This window comes from Rhinoraja longicauda, chromosome 16 (assembly GCF_053455715.1).
Source record: "Rhinoraja longicauda isolate Sanriku21f chromosome 16, sRhiLon1.1, whole genome shotgun sequence".
NCBI lineage: Eukaryota > Metazoa > Chordata > Chondrichthyes > Rajiformes > Arhynchobatidae > Rhinoraja > Rhinoraja longicauda.
In genome coordinates this window covers 24,346,100-24,366,717 of record NC_135968.1, presented here as the reverse complement: position 1 = coordinate 24,366,717, position 20,618 = coordinate 24,346,100, and the positions used below count along the sequence as shown (strand labels likewise).

Below are 20,618 nucleotides of genomic sequence, written 5' to 3'. Positions count from 1 at the left end.
TCAATTTCCCTGGTAACCTCTTCAAAAAATTCAAGAAGATTAGTCAAACATGACCTTCCAGGCACAAATCCATGTTGACTGTTTCTAATCAGGCCTTGATTATCCAAATAATTATATATATTGTCCCTAAGTATCTTTTCCATTAATTTTCCCACCACAGACGTCAAACTAATAGGTCTATAATTGCTAGGTTTACTTTTAGAACCTTTTTTAAACAAAGGCACAACATGCGCAATGCGCCAATCTTCCGGCACCATCCCTGTTTCTAATGACGTTTGAAATATTTCCGTCATAGCCCCTGCTATTTCTGCACTAACTTCCCTCAATGTCCTAGGGAATATCCTATCAGGACCTGGAGACTTATCCACTTTTATATTCTTCAAAAGTGTCCGTACCTCCTCTTCTTTAATCCTCCTAATTTCCATCACTACTCTACTTGTTTCGCTTACCTCACATAATTCAATATCCTTCTCCTCGGTAAATACCGAAGAAAAGAAATTGTTTAATATCTCCCCCATTTCTTCCGGCTCAGCACATAGCTGTCCACTCTGACTCTCTAATGGACCAATTTTATCCCTCACTATCCTTTTGCTATTGACATATCTGTAGAACCCCTTGGGGTTTACTTTTACATTACTTGCCAAAGCAGCCTCATATCTTTTTTTCGCTTTTCTAATTTCCTTTTTAAGATTCCTTTTACATTCTTTATATTCCTCAAGAACCTCATTTACTCCCTGCCGCTTATATTTATTGTATATCTCCCTCTTTTTCCGAACCAAGTGTCCAATTTCCCTGGAAAACCATGGCTCTTTCAAATTATTATTCTTTCCTTTCCACCGAACAGGGACATAAAGACTCTGTACTCTCAAAATTTCACCTTTAAATATCCTCCATTTCTCTATTATATCCTTTTCATAAAACAACAATTTCCATTTCACTCCTTTTAAATCCTTTCTCATCTCCTCAAAATTAGCCTTTCTCCAATCCAAAATCTCAACCCTTGGTCCAGATTTGACCTTCTCCATAATGATATTGAAACTAATGGCATTATGATCACGAGACCCAAAGTGCTCCTCAACACATACCTCCGTCACCTGACCCATCTCATTTCCTAACAGGAGATCCAACACTGCCCCTTCTCTGGTAGGCACCTCTACGTATTGCTGCAAAAAACTATCCTGCACACATTTTACAAACTCCAAACCATCCAGCCCTTTAACAGAATGTGATTCCCAGTCTATATACGGAAAATTGAAATCACCCACAATCACCACTCTATGCTTACTACTAATATCTGCTATCTCCTTACATATTTGCTTTTTTTTGTGAATTGTGCTGGTAATTCTGTTGGTGCAGTTGTTGTACATTTTATGAATTAAATTGAGGTAGATGTCACTCAGCACCTCCAGCCTATTCTGTAGTTTAATAGGATTGTTGCTGATCGGATTGTAACTTCAACACATTCTCATCAATCCATGGTAGCCTTTCAACACTTGTTTACTAAGAATCTGTATACTTCTAATTTAAGGATACTTTGCTTTCACTGCCTTTTGAGAAAGAAAATTCTAAAGGCTTGTGGTTCTCTGACAAAAAAATAACATCTCATCTCCCTCTTAAAAATGACAATGAAGGTTTCATCAAGATTTTCCAATATGTGGAAACATCTTAAATATCCCACCAGGTGCCAAGGTACTGGAAATATGTGCAAAATTGCTCTAATCCCAGGTTAACCCCATTTTCAGGTTATATACTGGACTGGAAATGTTATAGCTCAACTGCCTTTCCCAAATGGCATAAACAAAAATACTGCAAGGAAAACAAACATGCTGCTTTATTAATTTTAATGCACTCAACACCGTGTACATTGAAGCTGTGATGCGTGAGGTGCCTCCACCATTTTTGTTCAAGGCATTATATTTGGTAGAAAAGCCCTTACTTGACCAAACTTGCAAGTCTCAAATAGTGGAGATGGGAGAGGAAATGTGTCCAGATATAGGTTTGTGGCGGAAGTGGTTAAGGAAGATGATCAATGTGGTGGACTGCGGTGGGAGTGGCTGAAGGAATGCAGAAGAGATGTTAAAGGAATCCGTGGAGAGAGGATCTAGCTGGGAACCATCAACCTCTGATGATTGATCAGAAAGATAAATGAGACAGATCAGGAAGATGGCATGTGTCGGTGTTGGGAGCTGGGTGGGCAGGGGGAAGAACACAGGAGCTTGCGATCAATAATGGGTCGGTGTGAGATAGTATCAGGGATAATCAGTAACAAGCAGGATTTTCAAGTTCTGCCTCAGACTCCTCAGTAATGCGTCATGTAAAATCAGGCCCTTTAAATAACTTCAAAGTAGCCTAGTGACCCATGTTATTCATGCCTTCATGCTCTGTGGAACCCAGACTGAAAATTTCAAAATATGATGCCATCCTTCAGTGATGAATTACAAAGTATTTTTTAAATAATTCCAAGATATGGCACACAAAGGTGCTACATTAAAAAATCTTATATCCCCTTTGATTTTAACTAAGACAAAATAAATAATTCATGTCACTGTTACACTATAAAAACATCCTTACATGATAAAAGTTAGGTTTTTAGCACAGAATGTTTTTCTAACTTTGCAATATGTTATTGATATTCTCTATGCATTGCTAAATTTTATTCCCTTCAAACACGACAATGATTTAACATCCTTCGTTAACTGAAATATCAAGTATAGGGGGAATGAATTACTGATAGATAGATATATAAAATGAAACGTAATCAGCATTGTAGAGATACCGGCTAATAATCAAAAGATATAATAATTTGACATACTCTTGAAAACACCAGAATCATTTTGGCACTAGCAAAAGTAACTTTGACCATTGCAAAAAATACTTAATCTCCGATGATCACAGATCTTTCCAACCCAGTGATATTAGCACTTGGACTATAATGCTCTTGCAAAACTGTATTTTGTCATCACTCATCAACGTTGATGATTCTTAAATCTACATCTCAGTTTATTCCACCCATTATATACCTTCACGGGAGGTTAGATAGTTAAAGCAGTACACTGTTGTATTATCACTACTGATCTGAATGAGCACATATAAGCCATATCAAAGACTGTCTTTAGCCTACAACAGACTGATTTCTTCAAAGAATTCCATTAAACTTATCAGACAAAATTTGCCTTTTACAAACATACGTGTTCTTAATTAACCCACTCCTTCCTGGGGAGCATTCCATTTTATGTTGTTAGCTTACCCAGCACAGGTGGTAACAGTCTGATTTATAGTTGTCTCTTTCTCCTGCTTTGAACAGTAGTGCACAAAGGGAACAAGAACCACAATTTGTACGTGTACTGTTCATTTCACTTCAAAAAACATCCCAATGCATTTGTCTTCTGGCACAAGTTACATATCTAAATGTTTGAAATATTGCAGTCATAACTTCCAGATCTAAATAATGTTTGAAATATTGTAGTCATAGCCTCTGATATTTTAGATATGAGTTCCTTCAGTATTCTTGGGTGTATGCCATCAGGCCCCCAAGCATTTTCCACTAGATTATGCAATTTTTTTGCCAAAATTGCTTCTGTGTAGAATAAACGACCAACTATTCTACCTCCCCTTAACTTGAGTTTAAGGTTGGATGTACAACTATACTCATCATCTCCCGGATCTATCCCCATAACCTTTATATTTGTAATTCTTTTTCTTCCTTGCTAATAAAAATTAAAATAAAATATATAAAACTATTCTACCTCCCCTTACAGCTTTGCAATCATACTACCACATGCTGAAAACTGAAGAGAAATCCTCAATTTATGCTACTCCGTCATCTATAATTTTGATTTATTTTTCATTTTTATGTGACATATGGTATATTTATTATTACTTTAATCTGTTCACTAAATTCAACCTACTCATTATTTTGTACCATTCTTTCTGTAATTTAAATTGTTTTTCATTATGTATATATTACTCTGGACTTGTTATGTATCTAATGAACATTTTCTCACCTACAATATAGTTAGCAATTTTAAATACATAGCTGCCAAATTTTATGCTAAATTGTCAGATATTACCTATATAATTGTGCATAACTTCAGCTCCCTGCACAAATACAGAAATTCAGAATTTCCGTTCAGGTTTCTCTCCAAAGATTGTCCCATTTCAAACCAAATTCACTCTTAATTTTTATTGTGCACCATTTAATCTCTTCTGCCTCATCCCATTTTAATAAATGTTATCACTTGTCCGAAAGGACCCACCCAAATTTTCCCTCTGCACTTGTTCAAATTCCAAATACATCTCTAACATTTTTGCAATTCAGATGATGTCCTGAAATATTAACACTATCTTTTTTCACAAATCCATTCGGTACTTACAGCACCTTTCTTAATTTCCAATTTCTAGCATCTGCGGTGTTCTGCTTTTTTTTCTGGGTTTTCAGAGTGACTTCCCTTTGAATCTTATTTAAACTGCCTTTTATTCCATCACAATCAAGTGGCTCTGATCATGATAGCTTCTTTTCATTCTTGTACCCAAATATAGTTGCTTGCCTTCCCTAATATTATCTTTTTCCTCCACTTCATATTTCAGAATATGAACTAGGAATGGCTCTTTGAACCAGAAAATGTGTTGATCTGGAAAGCCATCTCAAAAGCTTTGCTCAAATTCCTTTCCTTTCCATTTGTATTATTCTTCTTACATTAGTATGACTGTTATACAGTTAAATTATATACAATATGGTCCCAAATTACTACATTTCCTTCCCATTTATTGTTGATAACCAAACTAACTAATCAGAATGCATAAGTTTGCATAGTGGTCTATATCTCTTATAATAGTGCTGAACGAGAAAATATTGAACATAACTTATCAGTCTAACTGAGCTTACCACTTTGAAATTACTTTAGGTGTTTAATGCAGCATTATTAGATAACATGGGATTTAAAAGCTACACACTTGATTTCCTTGATAATTTTGAATAATATATTAAATGTTTATACTTTGACCATTAATTATTGTTATCTGTCAGTTTCCTGTTTCAACTCCAATCCGTATCTAGTCTGCCTTGCAATGTAGACACGTTTATAAAAATTAGAACTGATATGCAAATAAAAACCTGCCAATCTAAATTAAAGTGTCTGTAGCTTTTAAATGTTAAAAAAAAATCTCTGTAAAAAGTAATGAACGCCTGGGAGATATTATAATGAAAATGATCTTATCGTTGCATTCAGATTATGATGACTGCTTGAATTTTGCTCTTTCACTCAAAGATGCCAGCCGAACCCCTTAATGCAATTGGTTTCCATAATTACTCCCACCAAGTAAAAACTCAATTGCTAACCTTGAGCATCAGTTAGAAAGGGCTTGCTGTCAAACACGGCATGCCACATTCAAATGCAGCAAATGCTAACAGTGAACCAAAGGCTGTTATCTCTTTGTATCTTCTCCTGAATTAACTGTTCTGTTACCTAAATTCTGATTTCAATTTTAAATTGCGATTTCCAGGAAAATTTTAAATTACGTTGGCTTTGTGTAATCTTGTTCATTTTATTTTTGCCATTTATTATTTTTGTCTGAAGATTTGCACTAAAAGTTTGTGGGAGGAGAGCGTAGACGTTACTTAAAATTAGAGAATTCGACATTCGGTGGGAATAGGAAGGGGTGTTAAAATGGTTAGTACCCATGCACCTCCTCTAATATCTACTGCATCTGGTGTTTACAATGTGGGCTCCTGTGCATGAGTGAGTCAAAGTTTAGACTAAGCGACCGTTTCACTGAACCCTTACTCTTGGTCCGCCAAGGACTATAGGATCTCCCGGTTGCCAACCATTTTAACTCCCCTTCCCATTCCCATTCCAATATAGACCTTTCTTTCCTGGACCTCCTCCATTACCAGAGTGAGACAAATTGGGGAAACAGCACCTAATTTTTCGCTTGGATATCTTACAGTCCTGCGGTATGGTATGAACGTTGAATTCTCTAATTTTAATTAGCTTCTTCCACACACCCCTCCCTTCCTTGCCCCTCCTCCATTGCCAGAGTGAGGCAATTGGGGGAACAGCACCGCATATTTCGCTTGGGTATCTTATAGCCTGGCAGTGTGGTATGATTGTCGAATTCTCTAATTTTAAGTAACTTATTAGAGAGTCAAAAACTTCAAATTCCTGGGCGTGCATATTTCCGAGGGGAGGGGAGGAGGGGTGGGAGGAGGGTGGAGGGGTGGGAGGAGGGAGTGGGGGGGAGAAGGGAGGGTGGGGGGAGAGTGGAGGGGGGGGGGGGGGGAGAGGGTGCTACATCAATGCAGGAGAGGTTTGTGCCCAACAGGTCCACTTGGTCTAGTTATAAATAAAGCACATCAACACCTCTACTTCCTGAGAAGATTACGGAGCTTCGGTATGTCAGAGAGGATTCTCTTGAACCTCTACAGGTGTACAGTAGAGAGCACATTGACTGGTTGCATCATGGCCTGGTTCAGCAACTTGAACGTCCAGGAGCGGAAAAGACTGCAAAAAGTTGTGAACACTGCCCAGTCCATCATCGGCTCTGACCTCCCCACTATCGAAGGGATTTATCAGGATCGCTGCCTCAAAAAGGCAGCCAGCATTATCAGAGACCCACACCATCCTGGCCACACACTCAACTCACTCCTGCCATCGGGAAGAAGGTACAGGAGCCTGAAAACTGTAACGTCCAGGTTCAGGAACAGCTTCTTCCCCACAGCCATCAGGCTATTAAACATTACAACCTCAAATAAGCTCTGAACTTCAATTGACTATTATTATTATTATTCTATTGTTGTTTGTTTTTTGAGTGTGTGTGTATATGGATATATATATATATATGTGTGTGTGTGCGCACTTGTATGTGTACATATGTATCCACTGAACTTTTTTTTCTCTCTTGTTTATCATATTGTTTACAGTGTACTATGTTTACATATTCTGTTGTGCTGCAGCAAGTAAGAATGTCATTGTTCTATCTGGGACACATGACAATAAAACACTTGACTTCTACACCCCCCTCACCCTGCCCCCCCTCCCCCTCTCTCTCCCTCCCCCTGAGTCGTTTAACCAGCTCCAACGTACATGACAATGAATCCCTCTTAATCACACCTTCCCGAGCCAACAATTGTCTTATCAGGGAACCACCCTGTCTGAGGTCATCTTTTGCCGGCTCTGATTTATCCTGGTCTTTTCTTGCCTTCAGTTATTCCCCCTTCCGATCTAAAACATCACCTATGTATTTTCTCCAGAGATACTGCCTGACCCGCTGAGTTACTCCAGCACTTTGTGTCTAGCTTCGAAAATGGCTTCGAAAGATGTATTTAAAGTGGGTAAATGTGTTTAGATGGGCAAAAAGGTTGACATGAACCTGATGAGACAAAAGGCCTGTTTCTATGCAGTATAATGCTGTAACTCTAGAGCAGTTTAGCTCTTAGTTATCAGTAAGAAGTAGAGAATAAACACTTTATCAGTGGAGGAATAGACAGAGTACAAAACCGTTCCCACTGGAGGGCAAAGCATGGGGTTGCTCCCAACAGATAAATGCAGGGCGGAACTGAGGATCGTCCTCAATGGATGAGTGGAGGGCATAACAGGGGGTTTGCTCCCAGTGAAGGAATGGAAGGCAGAGCACAGGTTTGTTTTAATGGAGGGGGGAGGAGACTGGAGGGCAAAGTGCATGGGAGTTGAATGAATGGTGGACCAAGTACATTGGGAAGTACATTGACACCTCTGAGTGAAAAGCAGAGCACAGAATGATTTCCAATGAAGGGCAGACCACGAATTGGGCGAGTGGGAGTCAGAAGGAGAAACAAGGAACTGCAGCTGCTGGTTTACAAAAAAAGACACAAAGTGCTGGAGTAACTCAGAAGGTGCCCACTACCCGGCGCCTTTGTGTTTTTTTATCCCGCATGTACCTATAATCTCCGTATCTGATGGACAACGAATTGACTACATTTATCCCAGATGCTATTGACATTACCTCGCCCGCACGGCGCCACAAGTCAAGGCTCCCTCCTCCCGAGAATTAAGATGGCGCCTGCAGCCGCCGGAACGAAGGGGCAGAGTCAGCGGCGTCTGCGGAAGGGTTAGAGAGCGGTACGCACCCGGGCAGCTTATCGGAGCGTACCCGGTTGCCACGGAGATTGGCGTGGTCCCGTCTCACTGCGCCAATGGTGCTCTGTGTCACCCACAGAGACAATGCCTTGGCGCTTCAGAGTCCCAGTGTTTACTTTGTTGCTGATCCATTCCGTAAATCTCTCCACTAAATGCCCTTCGACTCCACGTTGGAGGTTTTATTCTAAGCGTGGGGCTTAGTGGAGTGTTTTGTTTGGGAACTGCAGGCAGGGAGGGAGGTGGGTGAGTGAATGGGACTATTGACGGGGACGTTGTGGGGGTGAACCTGAGGGCAGAGAGTTATACAGAAAGGAAACAGACCATTAATGGGGGTGAACTAAGGTACCATGGTCATAGGCATGGGACCATGAGGTCTCATGACCTCAGATCTTGAGGTCTCAACATCATCTGTTTCCATACAACATGATACAAGGAGCTGCAGATGTTGGTTTGCCAAATGAAACAAACTGCTAGATTAATTTGCAGAAACAGGAAGTGCAGATGTTGATTTACAAAAAAAGACACAAAGTGCTGGAGTAACTCAATGGGTCAGGCAGCATCAGACAATCAGTCTGAAGAAGGGTCCCAACCCACTACTTCACCTATCCATGTTCTCCAGAGATGCTGCCTGACAAACTGAATTACTCCAGCACTTTGTGTTGTTTTATTTTAATGCAGCATGGAAGTAGGATTTTCACGTGGATGAACCAAAGTACGGTGTAAGAAGATGTACGTCTGCGGTCATAGAGCTATGAGGCATGACAACAGGCCCTTTGGCCCAATTTGGTTATGTCGACCAAGATGGCATTCTGGGTTAATACCATTTGGCTCATATCCCAGAGTGGGGGAATTGAGAACTAGGTTTAAGGTGAAGGGGGAAAGATTTTATAGGAATCTGAGGGGTAACCTTTTCACGCAAAGGGTGGTGTGTGAATGGAATGAGCTCCTGGTGGAGATAGTTGTGGCAGAGACTATCGCAACATTTAAGAAACAATTAGATGGGTGAATGGATAGGACAGGTTTAGAGGGATATGGGCCAAACGCAGGGAAGTGGGACTAGTGTCCCCAATTTGAATCCAACAATGTCAATCTGGCAAACCCTTCCATCTGAGCATTGGTATCTAAATTAGATAAGTTGCCCCAGAGTTAGCAGCCTGCCATTATCAAAATGCAAAATAAAATTCAGATGCAAATTCTGAACCAGAAAATGCTCATTGGGTCCAATCTGCAAAGGAAAAAAAGTTAACATCAGAACTGGAAAGGTGAGGAAACAAGCATGTTTCAACTTTGAAATGAGGAGGGGATGGAGAGAACAAAAGGAAGATGTGTAATAGAGTGGAAACCAATGCTGTCAGGTGACACAATTGCTTTCGGTGCTTTGTAAGAGGGAAATAAATGCATTCAGTTAAAGCTATTCTGTCTGGTGCAGTACAAATAGGGGAAAATAAATGAGTCTACATGGCGAATAGCCTCTCACTCCTGCCCTCCCAGAATCATACCTAGCTTACCAGACCTGCTTCACAATCTCTGGGTACAGTGGCAGTTGAGAAGCAGGAGGGAATGTCCTCAACATTGACTCCAGAGCCCATGAAGTCTTATGGCATAGGGTCAAACATGGACGTGAAATCATCCTCTTGATTACCACTTATTGTCCCTCATATATCTGATGAATCTGTGCTCCTCCATGATTTTTGACTCTAGGAGCCACACTGGAAGTAGTAGGGGTACACAAAGTACTCTGGATGGGCGGCTTCAAATGTAACCATTGTGGCGGCAGCACCATTGACACAGCTATCTTTGTCAGTCTGAAGAAGGATCTGGACCCGAAACGTCACCCATTCCTTCTTTCTAGAGTTGCTGCCTGTCCCGTTGAGTTACTCCAGCATTTTGTGTCTATTAGCTATCTGACTCCAGACTGACGGAGATGCCATACTGGAATGTGCAAATAACAAACAAACTGAACAAGGGTTTAACCCCCTTCTCATTAATCTATCCTTGACAGATGCAACTCATCACAACATTAGTATAAGTGCCATCCACCCGATAATGTCGAAAGTCACCCAATATATGTCCAGTTTACAGAAAGTAGGGCAATTCCGGTCAGGTTAATTTCCATAAACTTGCTCATTGGCAAAATAGTGATAGTTATCCTGAAAGTGTTGCCAGCTGTCACTTGGCTATAAATACCTACTTGCTGATGCCCATTTCAAGTCTCCCAGGACAGCTCAGTTCCACAGTTATTCAATGCAACGATCTATACAGCTGAATTCCAAAGGTGAGATGAAAGTAATTTCTTTCCCAAGGCAGTATTTGACTGGTGTCAAGGAGCCCTCGTAGCACTGAGGTCAGTGGGCATATAGGGGAAAACGCTCAGCGTAGGAAGATAGTTGTGTTGTTGGAGGTGAATCATTGCAGGCCAGGATATCGCCATAGTTCATCGGGGCAGTATTTTCAGCTCACCGTCTTCACTTGCTTAATCAATGGCACTCCTTCCATAATATGGCTGGAAGTAGGCAAGCTTGCTGACGATTGCACAAAGTTCAATTCCATTTCAACAACTCTGCAGATCAAGCAATTTAGAGTGGCATGCATTAAGATCTGGTCATCATTCAATTATGGGTTGATATATATCGGGTAACATTTGTGCTGTGAAAGTACCAGGCAATGACCAATGTCAATAATTAACAGTTGAAGCACAGCCTTGATAGTCAAAGCCATTACCAACATTGATTTCCATACCATTGCGTTCCTGGGGAACACCATTAACTGGAAACTCAATTGGAGCAGCTGCATAAATACTGAGACGACAAGAGCAGATCAGAGGCTGGTATTAGTGAATTACATCCCAAGACAGTATTCTACCATTTTCTAGATGACGGCACCTTCAACTAGGTTACTAGGTTACTAGGTTAATTCCCGGAATGGCGGGACTGTCGTATGTTGAAAGGCTGGAGCAATTAGGCTTGTATACACTGGAATTTAGAAGGATGAGGGGGGATCTTATTGAAACATATAAGATAATTAGGGGATTGGACACATTAGAGGCAGGAAACATGTTCCCAATGTTGGGGGAGTCCAGAACAAGGGGCCACAGTTTAAGAATAAGGGGTAGGCCATTTAGAACGGAGATGAGGAAGAACTTTTTCAGTCAGAGAGTGGTGAAGGTGTGGAATTCTCTGCCTCAGAAGGCATTGGAGGCCAGTTCGTTGGATGCTTTCAAGAGAGAGCTGGATAGAGCTCTTTAGGATAGCGGAGTGAGGGGGTATGGGGAGAAGGCAGGAACGGGGTACTGATTGAGAGTGATCAGCCATGATCGCATTGAATGGCGGTGCTGGCTCGAAGGGCTGAATGGCTTACTCCTGCACCTATTGTCTATTGTCTATTGAATCTCCTTCCCCAATTGCTGTGTGGGAGCCTCTTTACCAAAAGGACTGCAGTGATTCAAGATGACTAGTCTCCTCAAGGGATTTGAATCAGTTTTCTCGATCAGCAGTCCAGAACTCTATACAACAAGTACACTAAGTTAACCACCTTGATACCATACCCCATTTAGAACTTGATACATTGTTTAAAAATACTGATCCAAATTTAAATAAACTTCTGAAAATTTTTCTTATTTATTTTCTTTAAAAATTAACTTGCTGAAAATAAGTGTGCAGAAGCAGGTAAATACTCAGTACTCCCTTCAGCTCATTAGTTTACGAACCTCACATTTTGAACTTTATGTGGAACTTCCTCCTGACGCAATTCCTGACAAAACTTGATCCGTGTTATAAACATTGACTTGAGACCTCAATAAGTTCAAGATTTGATTAGATTTTAACCAGGCTCGTGTGTGTGATGTTCACTCATCACACAATAGAAAGTTAAAAATTAACGTGGTTGAAACTATCTGATAGATTGTCATCATTTTACGAAAAACTCCAGGAAGAGCAAAAAATATTGCAAGTTCTATAAAGATAAACTAGAAAGGAGCACAATAGTTAATTTCCAACTGTATATTTTTCCAGTTGGTCTATCCATTATAAATTAAATGTTCACCATCTTTTCTTCAATTTAAAAGCCTAGTAAATGTCAATCCATTTAATTCAGGATACAATAAAGATTGAATAGGGTAGCTTTTGATTTACAATTTTTGTACGGAAAAGAAAATAACTTTCAGAGGTCTTTACACCTTAGCCAAAACTGAAAGAGAGTACTATTTTCCTAGGAAAATAACTGCAGATGCTAGTACAAATCAAAGGTATCACAAAATGCTGGAGTAACTCAGTAGGTCAGGCAGCATCTTGGAGAGAAGGAATGGGTGACGTTTCGGGTCGACCCTTCTTCAGACTGTCAATGTATCCACACCTTTTGTATTTGATAATTCGATTGACTAGTATGGTCAACAAAGTTGTTTAAATTATTAATAATAATCCTGCATTTCAAGATTTAGATTTTAAGTATTGATACTGAGCCTGGTTGTATACACTTTCATTATCATTTGTGATCTTTTTAATAACTTAAAATACATTTCTTCACCGCACATTGACATTGAATTTACATTCACATTTTAATACCGTTTCATGTAATTCAATGTTTTAAGGCACAGTATGAAGGGAAGGAATGGAGACCACAAGCAAGAGGTTAAGATACATTAGAAAGATAACTTTGTATGTTATATTTGTAGAGGCGGCATGGTGAAGAGCTAAAGAGAAAAATTATGTTGAACAAGTAATTGATGTGAGCAAAAATAGTAGAGTAAGAGATGTCCATTAGCCCAGAATTGAAGGAACGGATAGTGAAATTTTAATTTACGGATGGAGAAATCAACTGTGACGGACTTGGCAACCTTCCCCACCCTACTTTGGGTTCTCTCAGGGTGTGTCCCGATACGCACTGTTAAGGGCTTTAATAAACTGACGTTTGATAGACTCACCACTGTTCTTCAAACTGCTTTATTTTGTGTTTCTGCCTCTCTGAGTAAAGGCAGATACAGGGTATGAGTATAGACAAGCCTGGCTTTCCCACCGTGGACTCTGAACTTCATCCCAAGCCACCAGCGTCGACGGGACCCGCACCGCTGAGAGTGAGGAGGGCCGCTGCGAGCAACCACCGAGAGGATAGGTGGATGGTCAAAAGCGAGGTGGACCGCCGAAAGCGAGGGGACTGTCAAGAGCGAGGTGGACCATCAGTGGTGCCGTGGACAGACGGCAGCGAGGAGGACCCTCGAAAATGGAGGGGGGCTGTCGAGAGTGGAGGGGGACCAGTGCCATCAAGAGCATAGGTGGACCGTTGTGAGCGAGGGGACCATCGAGAGCGAGGAGCACCCCAAAGAGCTACCCAGTGGGTGGCCGCCACGACCGAAGGGGAGAGCCGCCGGAGTTCGCCAAGAACAATTGGGGGAGACCCGGTGGGGTGCCGTCAAGAACAAAGGGGGACCTGGTGCGGGGGGTAGGGGGGGGCATCGTAAACAAAGGGGGACCCGGCGGGGAGGGGGGAGGGGGGAGGGCGCCAGGAAGAAGGACTGTTCAGTGAACTTTTGTAATTTTGTCGGCGCTGAAAACATGGTGACACTTGTGTACTGCCTTGGTGAGGTCTGCTATATGATTTTACTGGGTTGTATGCAAAAAAAAGCATTTTCACTCTACCTAGGTATATGTGACAATAAAGTATCATTGAATCATGAATCTATCCTCTTATTGCTTCTATGGGTCAAAAGCAGGCGAATCTGACTAGCTTAGATAGGCATCTAAATTGGGTGGAAAGGCCTGTTTCTGTGCTGTATGATGCTATCTACCATTAGGCAGGGAAGTCTGAAGTTGTGCACCACCAGATTCAGTTACAGCTACTTTCCTAGAGCCAACAGGTTCTTCAAATGAATTGCACAACCCTAATACTACTCCACCAATGGAGCATTGCAGACCATGCACTACCATAGACTTGTATTCTAATTGTGTTTTGCACAATCTTTTCACTGTCTTCTAAAGTTGCGTACGGTTTGTGTGTTGTGCCTGTGATTCTGCTAGAAGCAATATTTTCAATGTACCTGCACCTCACTCTACTTGTGCTTATGACAATAGATTTAATTTGACTTGATAATGCAGGAAATTCTTAGCAAGTCAGGCAACATCTGTGGGGAAAGAAAAACAAAGATCAATTAATAGGGTGTTGACCTTTCTGAAGTGGCCATTCTAACAGAAATTGGAATGGCTGGTTATCTGAAATTATTGAATTCAGTGTGGAACAATATGAAAGGCCAAATGAAAAGAGAGGAAAAAAAAGTGCAATGGAAAATTAAACTGACAGGACTTCTGTCATGGACAGGAGTGTCCATTTGATTTTTACATTGCAAAGATCATATTGTGATCATAGTTCACTAAATTGAAAAAAGGACGTTAATCATTGTTTCACCTAAAAGGAGTGTTCGGGTCTTGTACGGTTTAAAGGAAGAAATAAAAGGGCTTATGGCGAGTCTGGAGGCTCGTTCTTTGTTGAAGAAGTTTATTGCGACAGGAATATTCGATCACAAAGTATAACGAATGAGATTACAGACAACCATTAATTCTAACTGCTCACTTTGAAGAAGTCTCCTAACTGACTAGTTTTGGGCGCCAAAACCACACGTGACGACGCTGTCTCACTCCCTGAACCAATCCCTACGGTCGCACCCACACATGACCTTGCTGGCCAATCTGCGGGTTCGACTCCCAGGACCAGTCTCTATGGTCGCTACAGGCTGTTACATCTCCTGGGTTTTGTGGGGAAGTACTGAGACAGGAGTGGGTGTTGCTGGAGATGGAAGAATGAACCATGTGATCACTGAGGGAATAATCTCTTGGGAATGCTGAAATGTGTAAGATTTGAGAAGTTTTCCCTCATTCTGAAATCAACACAAAACCAAAGAGCTGCAGTTTGGACATTTTAAACGGGAGACTGGGGCTGATAGCGGAGAAAGGCTGCAGTCAGTTTACCAAAGGATGTCACAATCTGTGGGTCCTAAAATGGCTGCAGGACCTCGTGACCAGCCACAAAAGGTAAAAAAACCTTACAACCCAGTCTCTAGGTTTCTGCAAAGCCACGGCCAGAACAAAGGATGGGTATTGGCCATGCAGAAACCTACGAAACCAGGTCGGAGTCCAGACACTGGGGCGCTGACATCAGCATACTCACAATGCCCCAAGCCGACCTAAACAGTTCATCTCAGTGAGGGGGCACAATAGCCCATAGAAAACTACCTGGTAGGTGATGGGAAACCAGTTAACACCCATCACCTCACAATGAAATCCCAATTTACACCGTCTGGCCATCCCTGGTATCCCCGAACATAAGCGCAGATCAGAAGAAAACCTCATACATATCTTTTTGAACAAAGAGATTCCAAGATCTGGCGGGAGATAGGACGGGTCAGAAACAGTATAACTGGCCACTACTTTTGGGTGAAAAAGTTAAGTTAAGTGAAGTCAAGAGGCAAGAAGAAAACCTGCAAGGAACGCAAGCGTGCGCAGTGTGAAGAGCACTGTGCGATGTGTATCCGCCTTGCAGTACCTGGCCAAGGTAAAGGCGGATGTGACTTTTTTACAGGAGTGCGGGCTGCCACACCTTCGCTGCTATCGGAGGTGGTCGCGATGGTGGCCCCACGGACTGTCGGTATGGTCGGGGGGAAATGATTGTCGTGCGTCCGGTCTGGGGATCTTGCTGCGGGGAGGGGGCTTCACCATCACTGAGGTAAGGGAGGTGGTGGGGGGTCGTCTCTTGGTGGTGGATGTAATGTACCGTGGTTCTCCGCTCCGGCTGATAAATGTGTATGCCTCACCCAGGTGGAGCGAGCGGGTGGCCGTCCTCCAGCAGCTCCCACCGCTGCTGGCCACGTCTAGACCGCTCGTTCTGGCCGGTGACTTCAACTGCATCATCGATGCGGCTGGACGATCCGGCAGTGCCAACCACAGACTGGACGGCACCTCCAAACTCCTGGTGGAAACGGTCAAAGATGCAAAGCTGCGCGACGCCTTCAGTGACCCTGCAGGCGGAGTCCAGCCACGGTTCACCTGGTCAGGACCAAACGGTTCAGCCCAGTCCCGGATAGACTTCCTCTTCACATCGAGGGCCGTCACGGTCAGACACACCGACCTCGCCCCGGTGTTCTTCTCTGACCACTGCCTCCTTCAGGCCACCTGTCACCTACAGGAGGACCGGAAGGCGGGCAGAGGGACGTGGAAGCTAAACATGGAGCTGTTGACCCCGGAGAACGTTAAGGAGCTAAAGAGGGACTACGCATGTTGGAGAACTGTGAGGCCCCTCTTTGACTCCCAGACACTCTGGTGGGAGGCAACAAAGGAGAACATCAAGAAGTTCTTCGTCTCCAAAGGTGTTCAGAGAGCAAGACAGGGTAAGAGGGAACTGTGTCAACTCCAGACAGATTTGCAGCAGCTACTCCTTCTGCAGAGGAGAGGGGTGGATGTGAGGGAGGAACTGAGAGAGTTGAAGGGCCGGCAAGCTCGGCTCTTTACCTCTGAATCCTCCAAGATCATCTTCCGGTCCAGGGTCCGCCATGTTGAGCAGGATGAGACGTGCTCACGTTACTTCTTCCATAAGGTTCACAGGGGGAGCTCTGTGATCAAAAGCCTTAGGGAGGAGGACGGCTCGGTAACATCCTCGCAGACAGACATGCTCAAGATCTGCAGATCCTTTTATAAGGATCTGTACGATGTAAAGACCACAGACAGCACCGCCTCCCAGAACTTCCTGTCCTCCATCACGGAAGTCTTGGACGACAGCAAGCGGGAGAGTCTGGACCAACCACTGACCCTGGAGGAGCTGACTGGCTCCATCCGTTCCTTTGACTCGAGTAAAACTCCCGGAGGCGATGGCTTACCGGCAGAGTTGTACTCGGCTCTGTGTGACTGGGTGGGCCCGGACCTGCTGGAAGTGTACAACGATATACTCCTAGCAGGCAGCATGTCAGACTCTATGAGGAAGGGCAACATCACCCTGATCTACAAGCAGAAGGGGGAGATGAATGACTTAAGGAATTGGAGACCCATCACATTGTTGAATGTAGACTACAAGATCCTGTCTAAGGCCATCGCCAACCGGGTCAAGTCTGCTCTGGGACAGGTGATCCACCCGGACCAAACCTGTGCTGTACCTGGCAGGAAAATCTCAGACAGCCTGGTGCTGCTGAGAGATACCATTGCCTACGTGCAGGACAGACGGGTGGATGCCTGCCTGGTCAGCTTGGACCAGGAGAAGGCCTTCGACAGGATATCGCACACGTACATGAGGGACGTGCTCTCCAAAATGGGCTTTGGGGAGGAAATCAGGAAGTGGATACAACTGCTCTACTCTGATATCTGTAGTGCAGTACAAATTAATGGGTGGGAATCAGACAGCTTCCCCGTCAGGTCTGGAGTCAGGCAGGGTTGCCCTCTTTCCCCTGTCTTGTTCGTCTGTTGCATTGAACCCTTTGCCGAATCCATCAGGAAGGATGCGAGCATAAGAGGAGTGACACTGCCAGGCAGTGGGGGCACTCAGGTCAAGGCCTCCCTGTACATGGACGATGTCGCCGTCTTCTGCTCGGATCCAGGGTCGGTCCGCAGACTGATCAGCGTCTGCGACCAGTTTGAGTTGGCCACGGGGGCCAGGGTAAACCGCAGGAAGAGCGAGGCCATGCTCTTTGGCAACTGGCCCGACCGATCTTCCATCCCCTTCACCATCAAGCCTGACTTCCTGAAGGTGCTGGGGATCTGGTTCGGGAAGGCTGGGGCATGTAACAAAAATTGGCTGGAGTGGATAGCCAAGGTGGGGAAGAAGCTGGAGCTGTGGAAGCAGCGCTCCCTCTCCATCACGGGGAAAAACCTGGTCATCAGGTGTGAGGTGCTCTCGGGGCTGCTGTACTTGGCGCAAGTGTGGCCCGTCCCTCCCTCCTACGCCACGGGGATCACCCGGGCCGTCTTCCGTTTCATCTGGGGGTCGGCGATGGACCGGGTGCGACGAGCCACAATGCACAAGTCAGCTGACAACGGGGGTAAAGACGTGCCCAACGTCGCCCTCATTCTGATGGCCACCTTCGTGTGTGGCTGCATCAGGCGGAGCATAGAGCCAAGGCACGTGGGCACCAAATGCCACTACCTGCTGAGGTTCTACCTGTCCCCGGTGTTGCGAAGGATGGGCCTGGCGCAGATGCCACGCAATGTGCCAGTCAGCTGGACATTGCCGAACCATCTGTCGTTTGTGGACAGGTTCTTCCGGACCAACACCTTTGACCACAAGTCCATCGGGCAGTGGTCAGCACGGAACGTCCTGCAGGCACTGCAGGGAAATGACTCCATGGATCCTGTGGCGTGGTTCCCAGAACAGACTGCCCAGCTTGTCTGGCAAAATGCCTCATCGCCAGTACTCACCAACAAGCACCAAGACCTGGCTTGGCTGGCGGTGAGGGGAGCCCTCCCAGTCAGATCCTTCCTGCACCGCCGGAACCTCACTACCAGCGCACGCTGCCCTCGGGACGGCTGCTACGGGGAGGAAACGGTGGCCCACCTCTTCAAAGAGTGTGGATTTGCCAGGAGAGTCTGGAGAGGTCTGCAGGGGTCCCTGTCACGATTCATTCCGAGCAGCTCCGTCACAGAGGACTCTGTGCTCTACGGACTGTTCCCAGGGACGCATTCCGAGACTGACATCGAGTGCTGCTGGAAGGTCATCAACTCGGTGAAAGACGCTCTTTGGTCTGCCCGATCCTTGTTGACCTCCCAGCGGAGCGAGCTGTCCGTCAAGGAATGTTGCCGACTGGCCCACTGCAGACTGCAGGAGTACGTGCTGAGGGACGCTCTGAAGCTCGGTGCAGCCAACGCCAAGGCCCTGTGGGGGAGGACCACAGTCTAGGGCCCTTCCGCTGCTGGACATGGGGGGCAGGGTGTGGTGGAGAGAGACGCCCCTCCAAATAAGGGATATGTATGTAAATGTATGTAAATGTCTAAGTAAATGCCTGTATTGAATATGTAACCTCCGGAAATGTCGGATGGGTTTGTTTAAAAATGATGTTTTGTAAATGATATTTATTACTAGAATAAAGTATTTTTTGATAAAAAAAAAAAAAAAAAAAAAAAAGGAACGCAAGCAGGCAAGAAAACGAATGCAGGAGGAAGAAAAGACAGGCAAGAAGAACGGATGCAAGAGAGAGGAACAGGCACGCAACTCGAGGAGAAATACAGCAAAACGAACAGCCAGTAACCCCAGTAATAGCCCCATGGTGAGCATGCACTCCAAATTCTACATATCCTGGACATAGTTTAGTGTAGAGGGGAGGGTGGTTTGAATAAACGTTGGGTGTGTAAAGGAATATGTGTTGGTCAATTTTGCGATGTGTCGTACGTTCCCCATCTTACAGTCGTGTATATGTCTTATAGAACTGTGTGTGTTTTATGATTCATAGTTATAAGTTTCCATGTGATTCGGTATGTGTTTTATAGACATGTCTTATAGAACTGTATAAGTATTCATGGACAATAGTCCCAAGCGCTGAATAAAAGCCTTTTTCATTTAAACCCTGGTTTTGAAATCTGGTCTGGTTGAATTTTTTCTGCACTATAAGAGCTCCTGCATCTAAGCCCAGTGTCTAGAACCGTAAGGGGTGAGTGGGTCGAACCACTCACGGGGAACCAGTGTGCACGGCCTGGTCAAGGGATCAGAGCAAGGCACGGGGACCTTAGGTCGGGCGAAAGCTCGGCGCAGAAACCCCTTACAAATGGGAGGAGTGAGTAAGGTAATTAACTGGGCTTAGTGATGGCATTATGTTGAAAGTGGCAAATTGTGGAGAAAAGTCTGTTTTAACTATGGTGATTCAACAAAGGAAAAACAATCTCTTGCATTTATCCGACACTATTAATGACCCCAGGACTTTGCAAGGCTCTTGAGAGTTAAGTAAATAATTTAAATATATAGTTTTGGTTATAATGGAGTAAATCTATACACTTTGCTCCTCAAACTCCACAAACAGAAATGTGTTATTAGACAGGTAATCGACACCAGTGATATTGACTGAGTAAAAATATTAGCCAGGATAGCAGGGGTGCACTTCAGAATAGTACCATGGAATTTTATATCCACCTCGAAAAGCAAATGGATCCCCAGATTGTTGTCTGATCTGGGGAAAGCACCATTGACAGTGCAATACTCTTTTAAAAGCGAAAGTTGTGTTAAATTTATACATATATGGCACTTCGCTGAATTGCTGGGGCTATAACATTAATTAGGTTTATCTTTCATTATTGCTCTCTGATCTTTATCTTCACTGAGCATAAAATGACTTCAAATTTTAAGGCTCTGGCGCTCCATGGAAACAAACCCACACGATAGCATTCATTGTTTAATACCACATTAAGTGCCAGACTGCACATTCAAATCACTAAACAGATTTTCATAGTGATTTTTTGCTTGATGATCATGATCCTATGTGATACTTAATCTGAAAAATGTATTTTATGCAGCAGCTTTAAATTTTCCTCAGCCCTAACATGGTCTTTACAA

At 43.8% G+C, this 20,618-nt stretch overlaps 1 protein-coding gene across 4 annotated transcripts in view; it reads right to left on the bottom strand.

The window, feature by feature from the left end:
- fam204a (family with sequence similarity 204 member A) overlaps positions 1-8,076 on the bottom strand; it is a 58,147-nt gene extending 50,071 nt beyond the window's left edge. Inside the window, exons 1-2 of one of the 4 annotated variants that reach the window (XM_078412827.1) lie at positions 7,981-7,998; positions 3,248-3,291 (exon numbers count right to left, since the gene is read on the bottom strand). The gene's annotated coding sequence lies outside the window, so the exon portion shown is untranslated. Of the gene's footprint in view, positions 1-3,247; positions 3,295-7,980 lie in introns of all 4 variants that reach the window. The other 3 variants (XM_078412826.1, XM_078412825.1, XM_078412828.1) reach the window with 3 other exon arrangements.
- Between the last annotated feature and the right edge of the window lie 12,542 nt (positions 8,077-20,618).